General features: G+C 45.2%; 1 protein-coding gene across 3 annotated transcripts in view; it reads left to right on the top strand.

Moving 5' to 3' along the window:
* msra (methionine sulfoxide reductase A) overlaps positions 1-23364 on the top strand; it is a 492501-nt gene that overhangs the window by 128347 nt on the left and 340790 nt on the right. The gene's annotated exons all lie outside the window — the stretch shown is intronic.

Below are 23364 nucleotides of genomic sequence, written 5' to 3'. Positions count from 1 at the left end.
CACTGTGTGGAGGTGGCTGGGTCAGTTAACCTTCTGCTGTGATGGCCCCTAAGATGTTGTTGATGGAGACCTCAGCGAAGGTGGTGATATTGAGAGGAGATTGATCCATTTCTTATTGGTTGCTTGACATTTAAGTGATGCTGTTACATGCAACTTGTAAGCCAAACTTGGCAGTTGTCCAGGACCTGTTGTTTGGTTCATTATCGCAGGAATTGTGAATGACTTTGAATACTGTAAAAGAGTCATTGCACACCTGCGAAAGAGAGGATACTTTTTACATTTTTTGGGGATCTACTCCGGTATGCTGTGAAGCAGGCTTGTAGGGACTGTGTACATAATTTAAATAAACTGAAGACTGTTGAGCTGCAAGGTTAAGAACAGTGTTTTTCAAACTTTTTTTCCGGGGACCCATTTTTACCAACCGACCGACCTTCGGGACCCAACCTGGCTGACCTCCGCGACCCTCCTGCCACCCGCCCGCGACCCACCGCGGGTCGCACCCCCGACTTTGACAATGCCTGGTTTAGAACATCGAAAGGCAGGCCCCTGAAGTAAATGCAGCTCAGCTACGCTTTCTATAAGTAAATGAGACATGGGTACAAATTTGTATTAGGAGATAGAGAAGGTTTGTTGAGTTGAGTTGTTAAATTTCAAAGGGAAGTCAAAGGGGGTTATAACTGGGAAAAGGTCATAAATAAGGCCAGGTTATGAAGTTTTAATTGACCCAAAAGTTGTGGCAATAGGAAAACATAAAAGATTTTTATCCTGGGATAGGTACATTTTAATGAAGAGTTTAGAACAATGGACTTCAACATGGAAGAGTGGGCAGCATGGTAGCATGGTGGTTAGCATAAATGCTTCACAGCTCCAGGGTCCCAGGTTCGATTCCCGGCTGGGTCACTGTCTGTGCGGAGTCTGCACGTCCTCCCCGTGTGTGCGTGGGTTTCCTCCGGGTGCTCCGGTTTCCTCCCACAGTCCAAAGATGTGCGGGTTAGGTGGATTGGCCATGCTAAATTGCCCGTAGTGTCCTAAAAAGTAAGGTTAAGGGGGCGGTTGTTGGGTTACGGGTATAGGGTGGATACGTGGGTTTGAGTAGGGTGATCATTGCTCGGCACAACATCGAGGGCCGAAGGGCCTGTTCTGTGCTGTACTGTTCTATGTATACTTGAGGGATGAGAGAGGTGTGTTTGGGAGGTGGCCATGTAAGACCTCCTGGAGTGTGCATTTTATTCCTGTAAAGTTTTATCAAATAAACCCCCGCCCCGAACTTGTAAAAAAAAAATAAAATGAGTAAAATAAATGAAAAAAATGAATAAACCCCCCCCGAACTTGTAAAACAAATAAAATGAATAAAATAAATGAAAAAAAAAATCAAATGAATAAAATAAATGAATAAATGAATAAAAACCACTACAGAACTTGTGAAACAAAAAGCTGCAACTGTTTTTAAAAAATAGCGGCAGCACTGCGCATGCATGCCCGATTATCGATGCGCATGAGCAATGCGGCCAATTTCCCCCCCCATGTTTGCAGAATGCGCATGCGTGCCGATCATCATTAAAGTGTTGTGATAGCTTGCCTGATTTCCCCTTTAGAATTTGGTTTGCGCAGCACTTGGACCATAAGACATAGGAGCAGAATTAGGCCACTCGGCCCATTGAGTCTGCTCCGCCATGCAATCATGGCTGATATTTTCTCATCCACATTCGCCTGCCTTCTCCCCATAACCCCTGACCCCCTTATTAATCAAGAACCTATCCACCTCTGTCTTAAAGGCACTCAGTGAATTGGCCTCCACAGCCTTCTGTGGGAAAGAGTTCCACAGATTCACCACCCTCTGGCTGAAGAAATTCCTCCTTATCTCAGTTTTAAAGGATCGTCCCTTTAGTCTGAGATGGTGTCCTCTGGTTCTAGTTTTTCCCACAAGTGGAAACATCCTCTCTACGCCCACTCTATCCAGGCCACGCAGTATCTTGTAAGTTTCAATAAGATCCCCCCCGTCATCCTTCTAAACTCCAACCAGTACAGACCCAGAGTCCTCAAACATTCCTCATATGACAAGTTCTGCATTCCAGGGATCATTCTTGTGAATCTCCTCTGGACCCATTCCAAGGCCAGCACATCCTTCCTTAGATACGGCGCCCAAAACTGCTCACAATACTCCAAATGAGGTCTGACCAGAGCCATATACAGCCTCAGAAGTACAACCCTGGTCTTGTATTCTAGCCGTCTTGACATGAATGCTAACATTGCATTTGCCTTCTTAACTGCCGACTGAACCTGCACATTAACCTTAAAAGAACCATGAACAAGGACTCCCAAGTCCCTTTGTGCTTCTGCTTTCCGAAGCATTTCCCCATTTAGAAATAGACTATGCCTCCATTCCTCCTTCCAAAGTGCATAACCTCACACTTTTCCACATTGTATTTCATTTGCCACTTCATTGCCCACTCTCCTAGCTTGTCCAAGTCCTTCTGCAGCCCCTTTGCATCCTCAATACTACCTGTCCCGCTCCAGATTTTTGTATCATCTGCAAACTTACCAACAGTGCCTTCAGTACTTTCTTCCAGATCATTAATGTATATTGTGAAAAGTTGTGGTCTCAGCACAGACCCCTGAGGCACACCACTAGTCACCGGCTGCCACCCTGAAAAAGACCCCTTTATTCCCACTCTCTGCCTTCTGTCAGTCAGCCAATCCTCTATCCATGCCAGGATCTTACCCTTCACACCATGAGCTCTTAACTTATTTAACAGTCTTCTATACAGCACTTTGTCAAAGGCCTTCTGGAAATCTAAATAAATCACGTCCACTGGTTCTCCTTTGTCTAACTTCCTTGTTACCTCCTCAAAGAACTCTAACAGATTTGTCGGACACGACCTCCCTTTGTCACAGCCGTGCTGACTCAGTCCTATGTTCCCATGCTCTTCCAAGTACTGTGTGATCTCATCTTTAATAATAGACTCTAAAATCTTACCAATGACCGAAGTCAGGCTAACCGGCCTATAATTTCCCGTCTTCTGCCTGTCTCCCTTCTTAAACAGTGGTGTTATATTAGTTACCTTCTAGTCCTCTGGGACCCTTCCTGCCTTCAGTGATCCCTGATAGATCATCACTAATGCCTCCACAATTTCCTCAGCTATCTCTTTTAGGACCCTGTGGTGTAGTCCATCCGGTCCAGGTGACTTATCCACCTTGAACCTTCTCCTTAGTAATGGTCACTGCACTCACCTCTGCCCCCTGGTTATCCTGGAGCTCTGGCATCCCACTGGTGTCTTCCACTCTGAAGACTGATGCAAATTACTATTCAGTTCATCTGCCATTTCTTTGTTTCCTATTATTACTTCTCCAGCCACATTTTCCAGTGGTCCAATGTCTATTTTTGCCTCTCTCTTACCTTTTTATATATTGAAAAAATCTCTTCCTATCTTCCTTTATATTATAGCTAGCTTGCACTCATACTTCATCTTCTCCCATTTATTGCTTTTTTAGTTGTCCTCTGCTCGCTTTTAAAGGCTTCCCAATCCTCTGGTTTCCCACTAATCCTCACCAGTTTGTATGCTTTTTCTTTAGCCTTTATGCTGTTCTTGACATCCTGCATCAGCCATGGAAGCCTTGTCCTCCCCTTAGCATGTTTCCTCCTCCTTGGGATGAATTTCTGTTGTGCCTCCCTAATAACCCCAAAAAACTCCTGCCATTGATGTTCCACTGCCTTCCCTGTTCAGTTCCTTTTCCAATGAACTCTGGCTTTCTCCTCCCTCATGCCTTTGTAGTTACCCTTATTTAATTGTAATACCGTTACATCTGATTGCAGCTTCTCCCTCTCAAACTGCATGGTAAATTCTATCATATTGTGGTCATTGCTCTCTAAGGGTTCCTTCACCTTAAGTTCCCTAATCAAGTCTGCCTCATTACACATCACCAAATCCAGAATTGCCTGTTCCCTAGTAGGCTCTGTCACAAGCTGCTCCGAAAGCCATCTCTTAAACATTCCACAAATTCCATTTCTTGGGATTTACTACCAACCTAATTTTTCCATACCACCTGCATATTGAAGTCCCTCATGATTATTGTAATATTGCCTTTTTTACATGCCTTTTCTATCTCATGATTTATTTTCTGCCCCATCCATATCCTGACTACTGCTATGGGGCCTGTACATAATTCCCATCAGGGTCTTTTTACCTTTGCTCATTTACCTTGTTCTGTATACTGCGCGCATTTAGACACAACACCCTCAATCCTGCATTGACCACCTCCCTTTTCACACTCTCCTCAGTCACTGAACCCTGTACTGTGGCCCTTTTTGATTTTTGACTATGGCTTCTCTGCCTTTCACTTTCCCCCTTACTGCTTTTTGTTTCTGGCCCCACTTTACTTCCCTCCGACTTCCTGCATCGGTTCCCATCCCCCTGCCACATTAGTTTAAATCCTCCCCAACAGGGCGAGCAAACAGCACTTATCACCAGGCAGATCACAACACAGCTTTTTATGATAAAAGGGGAGGTCATTGATGAAACACTTGAATATGGTTGGACTGAAGATTCTGCCTGAGGAACTCCAGTAGTGTGCGCCTTGGACTGCACTGATTCGCCTCCAACAACTGTGGGTCCCTGACTGCACATCTATTACTAAAGCATTTTCCCCTTCTTGGTCTTTGATCACAGTTTTTCTAGGTCACTTTGTGCTCTATGTATGTGAAATGTGAGTCAGCCAGATTAGTGTGTTGTTTTAATTGTGATTTTCTGCAATTGCTCCCCCGATTTTGATATAACAATTTTCAAAACACAAAGGCCGCGATTCTCTGGTCCGGTGCCAAAACGGGAATACTTTGCTCCGGCGTTGGTTCCGAGACCTGATTCTCGGGTCCTGGGGGGGCCAGCATGGCGCTGGAGCGGCCAACGCCGCTCCAGCTGCTGGTCCCGGCGTCGACCCGACGCCGTGGGGTCCGGAGCCTGCTCAGTTGGGCCAGTGCCGTCTTCCCGTGCCGGTCTCGATGCCAAATTGCACTGGGATCCATGAGCCGGTGCGGAGGAAAGGAGGCCCTCCCCGGGGTTGGACCCCCCCCACCCCCACCCCCACCTGCAGGCCATCCCCGGACCCTTCAACCCTGAGGCCCCGCCGGCCCAGAGCATGTTAGAATGCTGCCGCCGGGACTTGGATATTTTCGGACGGCCGCTCGGCCTCATCCGGGCCGGAGAATCACGGTGCCGCCGGAGGATCGTCACTCTGGCCATTTGCGGCGATTCTCCTTGCCGCCCGGCGCCATGTGCGCCCACCTGTTTTTTTTTTACATCTCGGTGAATGGCGTCCCGGCATTGGGGTGGCGTGGCTCAATTTGCGTGGCCCCCCGCCGATTCTCTGGCTCGGCAGGGGCTTGGCGAATCGCGCCCAAAGTTCTTTGTGCTGCACGCAATTTACTAGCCAAGGGAGTGAATCGATAACCACCATCAGTTTTTTGTTCTTAGGTCTCTGCCTGTATGGCTTTTTACATAACTGCTGGGAGGATGCATAAAAGGAACATAATGTGGGTGCTCTCTCTTGGACCTCCGCTCTCAATTCTACTCCAAACCTTTCCTCTGAGATTGCTGTATCTTATCGCTAGGTATGTTGGCTATATTCTGGATGTCGGCATTATACAAACCCAGGCCAGACCCAAACAGTGGACAGGATATTGGAAAGAAACCCCAATATTTTAGTTTATCTGTAAGACTATGTGGAAAGAATGATTCACTCCACAAAAACAAATAGGCTTGATTATGTTTAAAACAAAACTTTACTATAACTACAATATTAAACTTTTTAACTTCACGCCCAAAAAGAAAAGCTTACAATTTACATCTTAAACACTAACACTTATTTGCCATTAAACAACAAGAAATAAAACATACAGCTCTCAATCTGTCTTAATGTGGGAGAATTGTGGACTCAGCATCAGGCGGGTCAGAAGGTAAGTCCTCTCTCCAAAGTTTCTCCACCAACTGCCTCTCTCATGCTTTCAAAATGTCTCTCTGCCTTCCTTGACTCCATCCATCAATGACCTCATCTCACCAAGCTGAAAAACAACTTGGGCGAAATTCTCCGACCCCCCGCAGGGTTGGAGAATCGTCCGGGGCCGGCATAAATCCCGCCCCCGCCGTGGCCGAAATTCTCCACCACCCGGGAATTGGCGGGGGCGGGAATCACGGCGCGCCGATCGGCATGCCCCCCCGCGGCGATTCTCCAGCCCGCGATGGGCCGAAGTCCCGCCGCTGAGAGGCCAATCCCGTCGACGTGGTTTCAACCACCTCTGGTGGCGGCGGGATTGGCGGCGCGAGCGGGCCCCCGGGGTCCTGGGGGGGGCGCGGGGCGATCGGACCCCGGGGGGTGTCCCCACGGTGGCCTGGCCCGCGATCGGGGCCCACTGATTGGCGGGTGGCCCAGTGCCGTAGGGGCACTCTTTTTCTTCCGCTGCCGCCACGGCCTCCACCATGGCGGAGGCGGAAGAGAACCCCCCTACCGCGCATGCGCCGGTGGTGACGTCAGCAGCCGCTGCGCACCGGCGAAGGCCTTTCGGCCAGCCCCGGTGGCGGCGTCAAAGGCCGTTGGCGCCGGTTTTGGCGCCAGTCGACGTGGCACCAACCGCTCCGGCGCGGGCCTAGCCCCTAAAGGTGCAGAGAATTCCGCACCTTTGGGGAGGCCTGACACCGGAGTGGTTGGCGCCACTCTGCTACACCGGGACCCCCCGCCCCGCCGGGTAGTGGAGAATCCTGGCCCTTATCTCTGCGGGCTTCAAAGCACATTAACTCCCCAGGGACTTCCCCACTATGGCAAACCACTATGCATTAGCCCAGACTGAAAAACACATTCCTTCCTCAGTTTCATCTGCTGGCTGCTAAACCCACACAAACTCTGCAGAACAGAATTCTTTTTAAACAAACACATTCTAACCCCAGGCTTTTAACCCTTAAATTACCCCACTTATGTTTACAATCCAATTTTCCAAACATCTTCCAATTGTCACAGTATTGTTTCCTCTGGCAAAAATTCCTTAGTGAGTTGGCATTGACAGAAGAATGGGTACTTGGGGACTATTCAATGTTGTAGGATATTTTTGTTTCAGTTCTGCTATTAGTGAAATGGCAATATCTGTACAGAACTTTATGCAGCTGATGGGTGAATGTGGTCTTCATGTAATTCAACATGTAAGAATTTGGGCTTTGGTGGAGCACTTTTAAGCAATTTTCCTGCAGAATTGGAGATTGTGTTTTTTATTAATTTGAACTGTTGATGTTTGTAACCAGGAACTACTTGCAAAAGCCTTCAAAACCATGGAGACAAGTTGCTATTCCTGATTCTTTAACCGTGACATTGCAGCCTTACAAAATGTACGACTGTATAAGCTACCTCCTCCCTGTCCCTGACTTGCTTATAAATAGAAATGGAGTAAGTATTTTTTGTGTTTTATCTGCCTGTGTCAGCACATAATAAATCAAATCTAGATACAAAGAGCACATGTTGGAGCTGATGGGTTGTAGATGGTCTTGCATTGCTGTGTGATTATGGTGGTACATATGACCCACTGCCTTGTAATTATTCTAATCTGCTTGGCAGCTCAGACCTTGCATTTTTCGCTTGCACTCTTGAAACATGGTTGTAGACAGATTAGAGTAATCTACCTAGAACATGTTGTATTAAGCTGCAAGATGGTGTAAAGGTTATGGGCATTCCTGTGTTTTCTCTTTTTAAAGAGTTTGAACAATTAATTACTGTATCAATGTGAAGAAAGAGTTGGATACCAGGGCTGCAACATTATGTGCTTCGTAACATCTTTCAAAAAGCCCATGAATTTGAACTAAAGTTAAATTTCCACCCAATTTGGAAGATATGTTTTGCAGTTGCTATGATCACGACACTATTGCATAGTAATCAACTCTCAGGCATTTTTCTCAGGCAGTAACCAACCTAGGGGCTGGTTTAGCACAGTGGGTTAAACAGCTGTCTTGTAATGCAGAACAAGACAGCAGCGCGGGTTCAATTCCAATATCGCGGCCTCCCCAAACTGGCGTTGGAATGTGGTGACTAGGGGCTTTTCACTGTAACTTCATTGAAGCCTTTGTGTGACAATAAGCGATTATTATTATTAGTAGTAGTAAATGTTTCTGTGTCTGGTGTGCAGAATACATGTCTTGTGCAATTCACAATAATTGCTGAGGCTGCAAATAAAAACATTTATCAGGTATATTTAGCTCTTTAAGTGTTGTAAAGTGGGTCATTATAATTATTGGATTACACATTGCTACGTATCAGAAAAGTAAGAATGCACAGCTGTAGGGCACCAGCTTCAGAACTTTTATGACTGCCAGGTTATTTCAATATCAATGTCCTGCACTGAACCTGGTCTAGCTTTACATGTGTATTTTCAGTCCTTTTTGATGATAGTTCCATCAGACAACGTGAAGATCTCTGGGCAGAAATGAAGTGCAGGGAATTTACATTTTCAAAGCAGTTGAAGCTTCCTGTTGAATTATTGTTCCTTTTGCCTAATTCAGCAAGTCTTTTATTTAACAATTACAGAAAAAGCAAATCACAGAAGTATTATGGCATAGAAAGAGGTCATTTGGCCCATTGTCTGTACCGGTCCTCCGAATGAACATTATGACATCGTGCCATTGTTAGCAAAGCATGGGTAGTTTTAAGCGCAACATGGTTGCACAGTGGTTAGCACTGCTGCCTCACAGCTCCAGTTCAATTCTGGCCTCGGGTAACTGTCTGTGTGGAGTTTACACTTTCTCCCGTGTCTGCGTGGGTTTCCTCCGGGTTCTCCGGGTGCTTCGGTTTCCATCCACATTCCAAAGATGTGCATGTTAGGTGGATTGGCCATGCTACATTGCCCTATAGTGTCCAAAAGGTTAGGTGGGGTTATGAAGATAGGGTGGAGGCATGGGCTCAAGTAGGGTGCTCTGTTCAAGAGCCGGTGCAGACTCAATGGGCCGAATGGCCTTCTTCTGCACTGTAAATTCGGCCCATTGAGTCTGCGCCGGCTCTTGGAAAGAGAATCGTACTTGAGCTCACGCCTCCACCCTATTCCTGTTACGCAGTAACCCCACCTAACCTGCGCCTGTTTGGGTACACTGAGGGAGAATTTAGAATGTCTAATTCACCCAAGAAGCACGTCTTTCAGGACTTGTGGGAGGAATCTGGAGCACCCGGAGGAAACTCACACAGACACAGGGAGAACGTGCAAACTCCGCACAGTGACCCAAGCCGGGAATCGAACCCGGGTCCCTGGCGGTGTGAAGCAACAGTGCCAACCACTGTGCTACTGTGCTGACCACTTGTGTGCCTAAAAGGGACTTTGTGTTAATGAGACCATTGGAGGTTAAGATGTACCTTGTAATCCGTGTGTAATTGTTAAATTGGGGTTAGGGGGTGGGGGGGTGAGTAAAGGAGTATTGTCTTGTAATGTTTAATGTTTTTTTTTCCTTGTTGTTAAAATAAATTGGTGGCTCTGTGACCCTGCTCCTCCTTGTTTTAGAAGAAAATAGTAAAAGTTCTTGTCCTTTAAGCCAGGGTTCTATTCTGGGATGTTCCCATCCAGTTATAACATCAACTGGGATCATAGCACCATTCTCCTGCCTTTTTGCCATACCCTTGCACATTGTTTCTATTAAAGTAATCATCTAAAACCCTTTTGAATGCCTCGAATGAACTTCCCTCTGTCGCACTTCAAGTCAGTGCATTCCAGACCCAAACCACTTGTTTGAGAATGTTTTTTCCCCACCTGGCATTTGCTTCATTTGCAAATCGCTTAAAATCTGTGCGCTCTCGTTCTTGATCCTTTTACGAATGAGAATAGTTTCTCCATATCTACTCTGTCCATCCCCCCCCATATGATTTTAAACATCTCTATAAATCTCCTCTTATCTGCCTTCTCTCCAAGGAGAACAGTCCTAACCTCTCCAATCTATCCTCAGAACTGAAGTTTCTCATACCTGGAACCATATTTATAAACCTCTTCCGCACTCTCTCCAATGTGTTCACATAATTCCTATAGTGTGACACCCAGAACTGTATACAATATTCCGGCTGATGTATAACTTTACAAACAACACAACCTCTTTGCTCTTGTACTCCATGCCCCGATTAATAAAGCCTAGAATACCGCATATGCTTTATTGACTGCTCTCTCTACCTCTCCTGCAATGATCTGTGCACATATACACCAGGTCCCTCTGCCCTTGCACCCTTTTAAGAATGTTGCTCCTTATTTTATATAGTCTCCCCATATTCTTCCTACTAATGTGCATCATTTCACACTTCTCTGCATTTAACTTTATCTGGCACCAGCTGCTCACTGCACTAACTTTGTCCTTTTTGAAGTTTTATACTAACCATTTCACAGTTTATAATGCTTCCCACTTTTGTGTCATCTGTAAACTTTGAAATTGTTCCCTGCAAGCCAAGACCCAGATCATTAATATATCGGCATTCTCTATTGGATCATTTCAACACATTTCACAGACAAAAAAAAATCAAGTTGAGATTCCTCGTGTACTGGATACATTGGCATTCATTGGTGTACCTAGCCTTAAGCATATCACAGCAATGAAGCTGTGATTTCAGGTTAAATCCTTCTCGTATCTAAACTTTCCAGTTGCTCTACACATCAGGCCATTACAATATTTACTGACGCTCCTCATGAACCATGCGATCTCTGGTGCTTTAGGAAGTGCAGCAGTGTGGTGACATTGAACTGCTTTGTCCTGCTGTCCATTGTCAAGGAGATAGAAATGCTGGCTACACTCACTTGTTTAATATACACACTGGAGATCAGTAAGCTGATGACTGTGAGAGTCCGATTAACTGAGAGCGGCCTCTTCAACATTGCTGTGCAGTTCTCTTTCCTCTTCCTGGGGCTCCTGTGGCTCAGCAGGCAGATGTTCTTTGGTGTCTGAAAGCAGAAGGCGAAAGTTGAAGTGAGACGGTTGGAAGCAAGAGGTCCATGGTTATACAATCAGCAGCTTGCTCATAATGCCAAATCACAAGGTGCATGTGAGCTGGGAAGAGGCGGCATGGTGGCACAACTGCCTGACGGGGCCAGGGACCTGGGTTCAATTCCGGCCTTGCGTGACTGTGTGGAGTTTACACGTTCTCCTCTTGTCCGCATGGGTTTCCTCCGGGAGCTCTGGTTTCCTCCCACAGTTCAGATTAGATGATTGGCCAAGCTAAATTGCCCCTTAGTGTCCAAAGGTGTGTAGATTAGGTTAAGGGGTTAGTGGGATAGTGTGGAGAGTGGGCTTGGGCGGAGTGTTCTTTCAAAGGGCCGTTGCAAACTTGTTTGGCTGAATGGCTTCCTTCTGCACTGGAGGGAATTGTATGATTCTGTGCATAAGTCAGGAATGTATCATCATTACTGTTGGGAGTTTTTTGAGGAGTTAACGGATATGGAGAGGGTCAATGAGGGTAATGCTATTGATATCGTTTACATGGACTTTTGACACAGTGCCATACAACAGACCTGTGGTATTGGTACTGTTTCTTTGCTTGGTGTATATTAATGATCTAGATCTTGGTGTGCAGGAGACAATTTCAACATTTTCAGATGACATGAAACTTCGGAAGTATTGTAAACTATGAGGAGGACAATGTGGAACTTCAGAAGAACAAAGATAAGTTGGTGGAGTGGACAGATAGGTGGCAGATTAATTTCAATGTGGAGAAGTGTTGCATTTTGGAAGGAAGAAAACGGACAGGCAATATAAAATAAGGGGTACAAATCTTAAGGGGTTGCTGGAGCAGAGGCACCTGGGTGTATATATGCATTGATGGTTGAAGGTGGCAGGACAAGTGAAAGTGCAGTTAATAAAGCATTTAGTATTCTGGACTTTATTAATAGCAGCATTGAGTACAAGAGCAAGGAGGTTATACAAGACTTATACAAGAAACTCATTGGACCTCAGCTGTAATATTGCGTACAGTTTCATGTGTCACACTGTAGGAAGGATGTGAACGCATTGGAGAGAGTTGAGAAAGAACAATAATCGTTCCAGGGATAAGAAGCTTCAGTTTGGAGGATAGATTGGAGAGGTTGGGACTGATCTCCTTTGGGAGAAGACGGCTAAGAGGAGATTTGATAGCGCTGTTCAAAGTAATGAGGGGTTTGGACAGAGTAGATCGGGAGAAACTACTGCCGCTTGTAAAAGGATCAAGGACGAGAGGGCACAGATTTAAAGTGATTTGCAAAAGAAGCAAATGTGTTGTGAGAAAAAACTTATTCAAACAACGATGGATTCTGGTCTGGGATGCACTGCCTGGAAGTGCGGTGGAGGCAGGTTCAATCGAGGCATTCGGAGAGCATTCAAGAGATTGTTTCTGTTCAAGTAATCATGTGAAGGGGTATGAAGAAAAGGCAGGGAATGGCACTGAGTCTTGATGCTGGTGCAGATATGAACCAGATGATCTCCTTCTGCACCGTAACTATTCTGTAGTTGTTGCCAACGATGCCAGATAACATGGACTCAGTTGCTGCCTTATATTGAGAACCATCTGTCAGAGAGAATGAATTTGTAAGCAAATTCTAAATGTGCTACGCAAGGAAAGATGGGATTCCATGCTGCTGCATGTTGGGGAAAAAGATGCTACAGTTGCTCTACTTTTTGGAAAAGATGTAAAGGTCCACGAGAGGGGTGCAGAGGTGATTTACCAGAATGGTTGCAGGCATGGCGGGAGTGTATGGCGGGGGAGTTAGTTACAAGATTACTTTGGAAAGGCTGGGGTTGCAGTGCAGTCAAGGTTATCACCGGCTTAGATCAGTTAGACTAGGAAAAACTCTTCCCATTCACTGGTACAAGGACTAGGGGAGACATATTTAAGATATAGGCAAGAGATGTAGGGTAGGCAAGAGATGTAGGGTAATGTGAGGAGGACTTTTATTTTTGAAGTGAGTGGTAATGACCTGGCACTTGCTGTCCACGAGGATGGTAGAAGCAGAAACAATCAATGATTTCAAAAGGAAATTGGATGGACACAGGAAGGGAATAAAGTGGCAGGACTACAGGGAATGGGCGAGGAATTGGAACTGACTGGATTGCTGTTTGGGGTACCAACATGGACTCAATGGGCTGAATAGCCTAATTTACTGTAAATCACCTATTTATTTAGCTTTTTTGGGGAAGACCTTAATCGTTGTTCACACTACTTGCATAAGGTTTGAGATAATTGTTGATTTTTGATGCATACGTCAAACTGTGAATTGGCAAAGTCATTTGAAAACCTCTTGATATTTTCACTTGAGGCTTTAGCATGACTTCACAGCACAACATTTCTAGGGTCATCTGCTTTTCTGATTTGGCTTCTCTCACCTAACCTGATACAACAACAATTGGGAGGAAGATCATCTGCTGACGTGAGTAGTTTGAGTTGTAAAATTTCCTAATGTAGTACACTTGCCACATTTTAAAGGTCTTGCTCGGGGGGGGGGGGGGGGGGGGGGGGGGGTCCGCCTGCTATAGCCACCTGCTATAGCCACCTGGGTTGGCCACTTCCTCACACAAAATGGAAGAACGCAAAGATTACAGGGAAAAATGGACATTGGCAAAGAAACAAGCAGTTTGCAGAATCCCCTGTATTCTAGCTGCTACAGAAACCAGACAGAATTGTAACTAACGAGCTGCACATATTAAGTGAGCGATTCACGGTGATTCCCAGGCACAATGGACACAACAGTTAACTGCAATTGAAACATTCTATGGAAGGTCAGACATTCCGGCGCCAGTGGAGTCTAAGACAAAGGACACCAATAAGGTGTAAGGAACCGCCCGGTGAGGAACGGCCCCGTTATTGGGGAAATTCAAATCAATCGATTGGGAAGAGACCCAATAGATTGCAGGTTTAGAGACGGTCCGCCCAGAAGGAAGCGAAGCCCCTGGGACCTATAAAAGTCAGGTCCCAGGACTGATTCGTTCTTCTTGACCAGCCGGCCCTCCCAGCAGAACACCTTTGCAGCAGAAGACCTTGAGAAGGAGAGGCCTGGTCAGCAGCCGCCGTCAAGTAAGTGTCATACAACGCACGCTACGAGAGTAGACACTCCTGACCCCTTTAGTCCATACCAACTGGAAGCCTGCGGATCCAGGACAAAGCAAGAGGCCATTGTTCAATGGTCCGGCAGTTCCCTTATTCCAGATAAGTATTGGCCTGTTAGTGGGAGGAATAGCCTAGTCTTTTAGTTTTATATGCATAAGTAGTAGATAACTATTATAATAAACGTGTCTTGTTTGAACTTACTAACTGGTGTATTGAGTTATTGGTCTGAACTTGAACTTGAATCTTGTGGCGGTATCTTAACGATACCTGGCGACTCTAGAGCTAAGGCATAAAACAGAGCCAAATTGAGTGTAAAGCACACTCACCCAGAACGAGCAACACTGCTGACCCAGGAAGCAGATCTTAAGCAGCTACGGAGGCGGGTGAATGCCGAGACTGGCTTGTTCGAAGGCCCAATTTGGTTCTCTGGGATTTTGTCCCAGTTGTTTTAGAAGCTGTTAGGCTTTTAATCCCTCACCCCTCCATGACACTCATTCCCCCCCACCTGCCACCAATGAGCACATGCCATCTCCATGGGGTGGTAGGCAAGGGGTGCATGAGTTGTCGTGAAAGGGTAAGGGTGAAAGTTGGAGAGCCTAGCAGCTTTGAAAACAACTGAGACAAATTTCCAGAAAAACAAAGCGGACCTTCTAACCAGCCAGTCTCACACTTGCCCGCCCCCATAGCCATCTTGGATCTGCTCATGCCAACTCGTTCTCTCCACTCATTCTCAAACTTCCCCATGCCACCTCCTTAACCAATCCGAGGCCAATCTCTGGAGCCATGTGCTGATGAAGAAATAAACTTCCAACCATCTAATACAGCTTCCACTTGAATGTAAAAATAACTCTGCTATAGTGTTATTATTACGCATCTTCTTATTTAAATCCATTGCTCATGTCATCAGTAAGTGCTATGTATTTAACTGCCATTAGTTTTAATCCTACTCTGTATAGTCTTTGATGTTTAACTAGCTGCTCCCAGTGTGGCAGGGTGGCGCAATGGTCAGCGCTGCTGCCTCACAGCGCTGAGGACCTGGGTTCGATCCCGGCCCTGGGTCACTGTCCGTGTGGAGTTTGCACATTCTTCCTGTATTTGCATTGGTCTCATCCCCATGACCCAAAGAAGTGCAGGTTAGGTGGATTGGCCACACTAAATTGTCCCTTAATTGGGGAAAAAAAGAATTAGGTACACTAAATATTTTGACAACCCAGCTGCTCCTGTTTTTGAGTCCATAATGTATTTTAAACATCATTATTTTTATATATTAAATTTACCTTTAAGATTAACGTGCTTTGACTACCTTTTTGTGGTCAGGTTACCACATAATACAGCTTTTACTCATACACACTTGAAAGTGAAAATAACTCTCGTTTATTAAACTCATTTAATGCTTATAAATCTCTCAAGCGGTTAATTATTGTACAAACAAATCTAATCAACAAAAAGGAAGGACGGTAGAAAGAGGGGAAATCGACCGTGGATACCTAAGGAAATAAGGGAGAGTATCAAATTGAAGGAAAAAGCATACAATGTGGCAAAATTAGTGGGAGACTAGAGGACTGGGAAATCTTTAGGGGGCAACAGAAAGCTTCTAAAAAAGCTATAAAGAAGAGTAAGATAGATTATGAGAGTAAACTTGCTCAGAATATAAAAACAGACAGTAAAAGTTTTGACAAATATATAAAACAAAAAAGAGTGGCTGAGGTAAATATTGGTCCTTTAGACTTGGAGGATGAGAAGGGAGATTTAATAATGGGAGATGAGGAAATGGCTGAGGAACTGAACAGGTTTTTTGGGTAGGTCTTCACAGTGGAAAACACAAATAACATGCCAGTGACTGATGGAAATGAGTCTATGACAGGTGAGGACCTTGAGATGATTGTTATCACTAAGGAAGTAGTGACGGGCAAGCTAATGGGGAAAGCGGGTAATTATAGGCCAGTTAGCTTAACTTCGGTAGTAGGGAAGATGCTGGAATCTATCATCAAGGAAGAAATAGCAAGGCATCTGGATGGAAATTGTCCCATTGCGCAGACGCAGCATGGGTTCATAAAGGGCAGGTCGTGCCCAACTAATTTAGTGGACTTTTTTGATGGCATTACCAGTGCGGTAGATAACAGGGAGCCAATTAATGTGGTATCTCTGGATTTCCAGAAAGCTTTTGACAAAAGATTGCTGCATAAGATAAAGATGCATGGCATTAAGGGTAAAGTAGTAGCATGGATAGAGGATTGGTTAATTAATAGAAAGCAAAGAGTGGGGATTAATGGGTGTTCCTCTGGTTGGCAATCAGTAGCCAGTGTCCCTCAGGGTTCAGTTTTGGGCCCACAATTGTTCACAATTTACATAGATGATTTGGAGTTGGGGACCAACTGCAATGTGTCCAAGTTTGCAGACGACACTAAGATGAGTGGTAAAGCAAAAAGTGCAGAGGATACTGGAAGTCTGTAGAGGGATTTGGATAGGTTAAGTGAATGGGCTAGGGTCTGGCAGATGGAATACAATGTTGACAAATGTGAGGTTATCCATTTTGGTAGGAATAATAGCAAAAGGGATTATTATTTAAATGATAAAATATTAAACCATGCTGCTGTGCATGAGTCACAAAAAGTTGGTTTACAGCTGCAACAGGTGATTAAGAAGGCAAATGGAATTTGTCCTTCATTTCTAGAGGGATGAAGTTTTAGACTAGGGAGGTTATGCTGCAATTGTATAAGGTGTTAGTGAGGCCACACCTGGAATATTGTGTTCTGTTTCGGTCTCCTTACCTGAGAAAGGACGTACTGGCGCTGGAGGGTGTGCAGAGGAGATTCACTAGGTTAATCCCAGAGCTGAAGGGGTTGGATTACGAGGAGAGGTTGAGTAGACTGGGACTGTACTCGTTGGAATGTAGAAGGATGTGGGGGAATCTTATAGGAACGTATAAAATTATGAAGGGAATAGATAGGATAGATGCGGGCAGGTTGTTTCCACTGATGGGTGAAAGCAGAACTAGGGGGCATAGCCTCAAAATAAGGTGAAGTAGATTTAGGACTGAGTTTAGGAGGAACTTCTTCACCCAAAGAGTTGTGAATCTATGGAATTCCTTGCCACGTGAAGCAGTTGAGGCTCCTTCATTAAATGTTTTTAAGATAAAGATAGATAGTTTTTTGAAGAATAAAGGGATTAAGGGTTATGGTGTTCGGGCTGGAAAGTGAAGCTGAGTCCAAAAAAGATCAGCCATGATCTCATTGAATGGCGGAGCAGGCTCGAGGGGCCAGATGGCCTACTCCTGATCCTAGCTCTTATGTTCTTATTTATAAATCTCCCATCCTTAATCCTTTAATTTCCTCTTCAGACTGTCAATCAAACTGTGAATGCTGAACCCGATGTTGATTTTGAAACCCAGCCAAGCATCCATAATGACAACCCTTGGGAAATGTCAACAAAGGTGTCAATTGATATTGCCTTGACAGATGGTAATTTAAAAAAAAACCTATACCAGATGGCCTGTCAATGTAAGCAGCCCAGTAAGTTATTTTTAAATTCTCACTAACAGCGTAATCCTTTTTTCCCATGTTTTAAGAGGCAGGGATTTAACATAAACATCAGACCGTGATACTTAAACAGCCCGTATCCACCTTGCAACTGAGCTTATGCCAACTGCATAAAATACATGACTCCTACGCTGCGGACTAATGCCCTTGCACCAGTCAAAATGGCGTTTGTTTGAATTCCGCACTGACTTCAGATGGCCCTGTTGAGTTCCGATTTCTCTCCTCTGTGAAACATGCCTAACCTCCTTCTTCCTGATGAAACAAATTAGGTCTGTTGGAAACGTAAGAATTCTGCATTAGAGTCCAATCTGCCATTTTTAAAGATCTGTGGAATCATCCCAGCTGTGAGAAATAGAAGGTAGAAAAAGATGGAGGATCTGCCATTTTTTTTTTTGCTTAGTTAAGTTTTATTAATTGCTTCCAGGACCGAGAAAGTTTTCTGCAGTGTCCTATGCCAACATACAGATATATGTGTCATCCGTCGTCTGGCTCAGGGCGCTTAATTAATGGGCCACAGACATGAACTTTCTTGAAAATGTTATGTTTTTCTTTCGTTTTAAAGAGGCATTGTTTGAATAATAAATCAGATTTCTTCAAACATGCTTTCTAAGTTCTGTACTGAAATCTTTCTGCCTTTACTGGAGGAAAACCTTTTGTATTATACGAGCAGCAGAATCCAGACCTTATTAATGGAACACAGAACGGAACGTTGTGTTTCGAGTGTGAGGAATTCAGATAGGTGACCATATCTCTCCAAAATCAGATTCATGTATTGCTAGTGGAATTTTCAAGCAGTTAAGAAAAATTTCCAACCCATTGAATGACTTGAACGGTTCATAAGTTGTGCATATGGTACTCCTGGAAATGTTGTGGCATTCAGAACAAATTGCAGACGGAACGGATAGACATGAATAGCTAACGCCATACACGAGGCTAAAAATGTCTTGAATGAAGGGTATTGTTTTGGTCGTAAAAAGCAATATTTGGGCCGGTGGAAAAACATTTATGTATAATATTTCATTTTCAAGTGCAAAATTAATGTCTGGGTAATAAAATTATTTGAACAGGGACAAAATAGAAAAACAATAAAGGAAATGCTGCTCGCATAGCCAGAGAAATGAATAGTCAGTGCCGATTCCTCTATCTTTTTGTTACATTGTAGATCTCTTTTAGCTTTGTCAACTTACAAGAATACGCTGCCATTATAATGGCCGTTTCTGCATTGATGTTAGTTACAGTGTCAATGGATTAGCTGAATACATCTATTTCATCTCCCAGAAGGATTGGTGATGAGTGTTACTGTGACGATGAGCTGTGCACTAAAATGATTTTTTTGGATTTGCACAGCCATAGTAGATGAATGATACAAAGTAATTAATTTTATGAAATTAATAACGATAACAAAAATGTATTTATTTGGAGAAAGACCTGCATGGGCCAGAAGAAACTGGAAACGTGAGAAGGCTGTTTTGCACACAAATTGTAGTGGCAAACAAACACAATGCTACACATTTCACCTTGTTACACTAAAAGAAATGCACTGTTATGCTGGTTAAATTAAAAGGCAGACTGAACCAAAGCGAGATAAAACAAGAGGGGAGACAACTGCTTGACCTATGATTCACGCAGGAAACCAGGTTGAAGGAGACAATATTTTGGAACAGAAGGCAAGAGAGGCCCGAATGTATTAGCCTGAGCTGAGCATTAAGGCTGATCATCTATCACTGTCAGATGGGAGAGGCAGCAGAGCGTTCCTGCTCATCTGCTCCCTGGCTGCCTGACTGAGGTGCAGGCAGCCTGTAGGCACAGTATTTGCATACATTTAGGGTGGAGGGGGAAAGGAAAAGAAAGATATCACAGATTGCAGACTGTTTTAATGCTCCGAGCTCTAGACACCTTCACAAATAATGTCAGCTGCTGCTGTATAGCTTGGAAAACAGGAAACATTAATCCTTTTGAATGCTGTGTCTCTTTACACCTTTACTGGATGTGGATATGATAATGCATTCTGTCGAGCAATATCATAAAACTGCAGTATAGATGTGCTCCTTAACTACCTGTCAAATGGATCATTCATCTGCCCTGGGAGTTGCCGCAGGTTTCTGATGGAGATTCACCTCCCACCCTACCTCCAATGCCCTTGCAAGTAGAGATGCTATGCATTGGTGATGTCGGAAAACTATCAATCTGTTGCAGCTTATAGCTGTTGATTCTAAGAAGAGACTTTGACATTTCAAATGTGGCTATTGCCAGCTGTTAGGCCATTTGGACTTTACTATATAAACCCTCTGGAGTTGAAATTAATGGTGTATGGAGGCTTGTCAGCTGTAACACACATGATGACCTTGCCAGTATACCTCACCCATATTAGAGGTAGTGAGAGTCACTGCTGCTCCACATAATACCAAGCTGGCCTTCTGGTCCTTCTTTGGCTTTGTGCAAATCATAACAGAAATTTATATGCAGTAGAACAATAGACATCTAGGATTAATAGCAAGGTGCTCATCTCTTGGTGGGGTTTGCAAAACCACATAGTTTACACTGTCCATTCGACCCCTGAGACTGTAAAATTACTTGTGGATAATTTATTTGACCGTTCACTGTGCTAATTTTGCATTTATTTTTTATTAATTTTATTCCAAACATGTATAAACAAGAACATTAATAAATCCAACAAAACAATTGACAACTTGCAGTTTGTACAATCTTATCTTGTTTTACCCTTGCTCTCTCTTATTCCCACCCTCTCCGCCACAAATAGATCTTCAAATATAGTAATGATCAATCCCCATCACGTCTCGAATCCTTCCTCCGACCCCCTTAATTCAAATGTGATCTTTTCCAAAAATAGAAAGTCATACAGGCCCCCTCAACCAGGCTGTCACTCTTCGTGGCATGTCTGCCTTCCAATTTAATAAAATCCTCCGCCGGGCAATTAGGGAAGCAAACGCAATAACGTCAGCCTTTTCCCTTTCCTTCAGCCCCGGCACCTGCGAGACCCCAAAGATCATCACCATTAGGTACGGCCTGACCTCTATCCCGATAATCTTAGACAATGTCCCAAACACTGCTTCCCAGTACCTTGGCAGCTTCTCAAAGTCCTGTACCCACTGATACCTAAACTCACTCCCTCTGGGCAGCTCAAACCTTTTCCATAGCCCATCTAAACTTGCAAGTTGTCCTTCCAGGTACAGATCCCTCCATTTCTGGTTTTAATATCGTGGTCAGTTCTCTGCTTGGGATTGACTGTTCCTTTTGAAATGCTGACTGGCATTGTGACCTTTTACTCGTGCTTGCTTCACAATTGTCAGATAGGAGGATAAACCATTCACTGTCATTTCAGTAGCTGCTTCTCACTTCCCCTTTGCTTCCTCTCCTTGCAACATTTTGGGTTTATGAAATAGACCTTTTCTCCTTCAACAGTTTCTCATTTCCTGTGAATGTGACTTGTCCCCCTCCTGTACAGAACCTGTACCACTGGGCCTTTCTTCTGTGTCCTGGGAAAATTATTACATTATATATAGTAATTCGCTTACTGAAAACACCACTGACTGATGTGATGAAATATCGAATACTAAACTTTTGTATCTCCTGCCCGATGGAAGAAGTTGGAAGAGTGAGTAAGCCGGGTGGGAGGGATCTTTGATTATGCTGCCCGCTTTCCCCAGGCAGCGGGAGGTGTAGATAGAGTCAGTGGATGGGAGGTAGGTTTGTGTGATGAACTGGGCTGTGTTCACGACTCTCTGAAGTTTCTTGTGGTCTTGGGCCGAGCAGTTGGCATACCAGGCTGTGATGCAGCCCGATAGGATGCTTTCTATGGTGCACCTGTAAAAATTGGTAAGTGTTAATGTGGACATGCCGAATTTCCTTAGTTTCCTGAGGAAGTATAGGCGCTGTTGTGCTTTCTTGGTGGTAGCGTTGACGTGGGTGGACCAGGACAGATTTTTGGTGATGTGCACACCTAGGAATTTGAAGCTCATATCAAAGCTCCAAAACCTAGGACTTGGCTCCTCACTCTGCAACTGGATCCTCGACTTTCCGACCCACAGACCACAATCAGCAAGAATATACAACAACACCTCCTCCACAATAGTCCTCAATACCGGGGCCCCGCAAGGCTGCGTACTTAGCCCCCTACTCTACTCCCTGTACACACACGACTGCGAGGCAAAACTTGGTTCCAACTCCATCTACAAGTTTGCTGATGATACGACCAAAGTGGGCGGATCTCGAATAATGACGAGTCAGAATACAGGAGAGAGATAGAGGGCGGAATTCTCCGCTCCCGCGAAAAATCGGGAAGGCCGTGGTGAACTCGGCCGAGTTTCACGACGGCCTCGGAGGCCACTCCTCTCACCATATTTACCCCCACCCGGGGGGCTAGGAGCGGCGCTCCGTAACTCTCGGCCGCCGGGCCTTGACGCTTGCGTCAAGGCGGTGCGCCGAGAATGACGCAACGGCGGTGCCGTCATGACGTCAGCCGTGCATGCGCAGGTTGGCTGGCTCCAACCCGCGCATGCGCGGTTGCCGTCTTCTCCTCCGCTGCCCCGCAAGACGTGGTGGCTTGATCTTGCGGGGCGGCGGAGGGGAAAGAGTGCGTTGCTTTGAGACGCCGGCCCGACGATCGGTGGGCACCGATCGCGGGCCAGTCTCCTCCCAAGCACGGCTGTGGTGCTTACTTCCCTCTCCGCCCAGCACAAGCTTCAAACGAGCATTTGGCGCCCATGTTCACCGATCGTGAACCGGTCGGGAACGGCAGGCCGCTTGGCCCATGCGGGCCGGAGAATCGGCGGTCGACATGAAAAACAGCGAGCGGCGATTCTTCCGAGCGGGGGGTGGGAGAATCGCCGGGGGGGGGGGGGGGGGGGGGGGGGGGCGCCAGGGGGGCGTGTCGTGAGTCGCCCGGCCCTCCCGCGATTCTCCCACCCGGCGTGGGGAGCGGAGAATCGCGCCCGGAGAACCTAGTGGAGTGGTGCAGTGATGACAATCTCTCCCTCAATGCCAGCAAAACTAAAGAGCTGGTCATTGATTTCAGGAAGCAAAGTACTGTACACACCCCTGTCAGCATCAATAGGACTCAGGTAGAGATGGTTAGCAGCTTCAAATGCCTCGGGGTACACATCATGAAAAATCTGTCCTGACCCACGTCAACACTACCAGCACGAAAGCACAACAGCGCCTATACTTCCTCAGGAAACTAAGGAAATTTGGAATATCCACATTAACTCTTACCAACTTTTACATATGCACCATAGAAAGCATTTTATCTGGCTGCATCACAGCCTGGTATGGAAACTGCTCGGCCCAGGACTACAAGGAAAGTCAGAGAGTTGTTGCCTGGTTCTTCTTTCGATCAAGCATTTGCTCACCTGTCCTTGTATCTCCTTATGTTGCTTGGTACTAAATTCTGTTTGATAACCTTCCTGCGTGGCACCTTTGCAGCTTTATCATGTTAATGGTGCTGTCTGAAATATTGGAAGGGCATTGGGTTGCTGTGCTTACCCACTAAAAATGTCAGAAAAAAGTTGGACTGATCCTTCCAATGTAATTGAAGTTTAATTATAATTTGGATCGTAATTACAACCAAATAAGCTCTTGGGCCCTCAAATTAGCTTTTATATATATTTACTTATTCTTTTATATGATGTAGTTGTTTCTGGCAAGGCCAGCATTTGTCATCCATCCCAATTGCCCTTGAAGGTGAGCAACCTTCTTGAACTGCTGCAGTCCATCTGGTGTAGGCACACCCATGGTGTGGTTA

This window comes from Scyliorhinus canicula, chromosome 6, assembly GCF_902713615.1.
Source record: "Scyliorhinus canicula chromosome 6, sScyCan1.1, whole genome shotgun sequence".
Taxonomy (NCBI): domain Eukaryota; kingdom Metazoa; phylum Chordata; class Chondrichthyes; order Carcharhiniformes; family Scyliorhinidae; genus Scyliorhinus; species Scyliorhinus canicula.
Note: the sequence above shows the minus strand (reverse complement) of the source record. Positions and strands in the feature narration are given on the sequence as shown.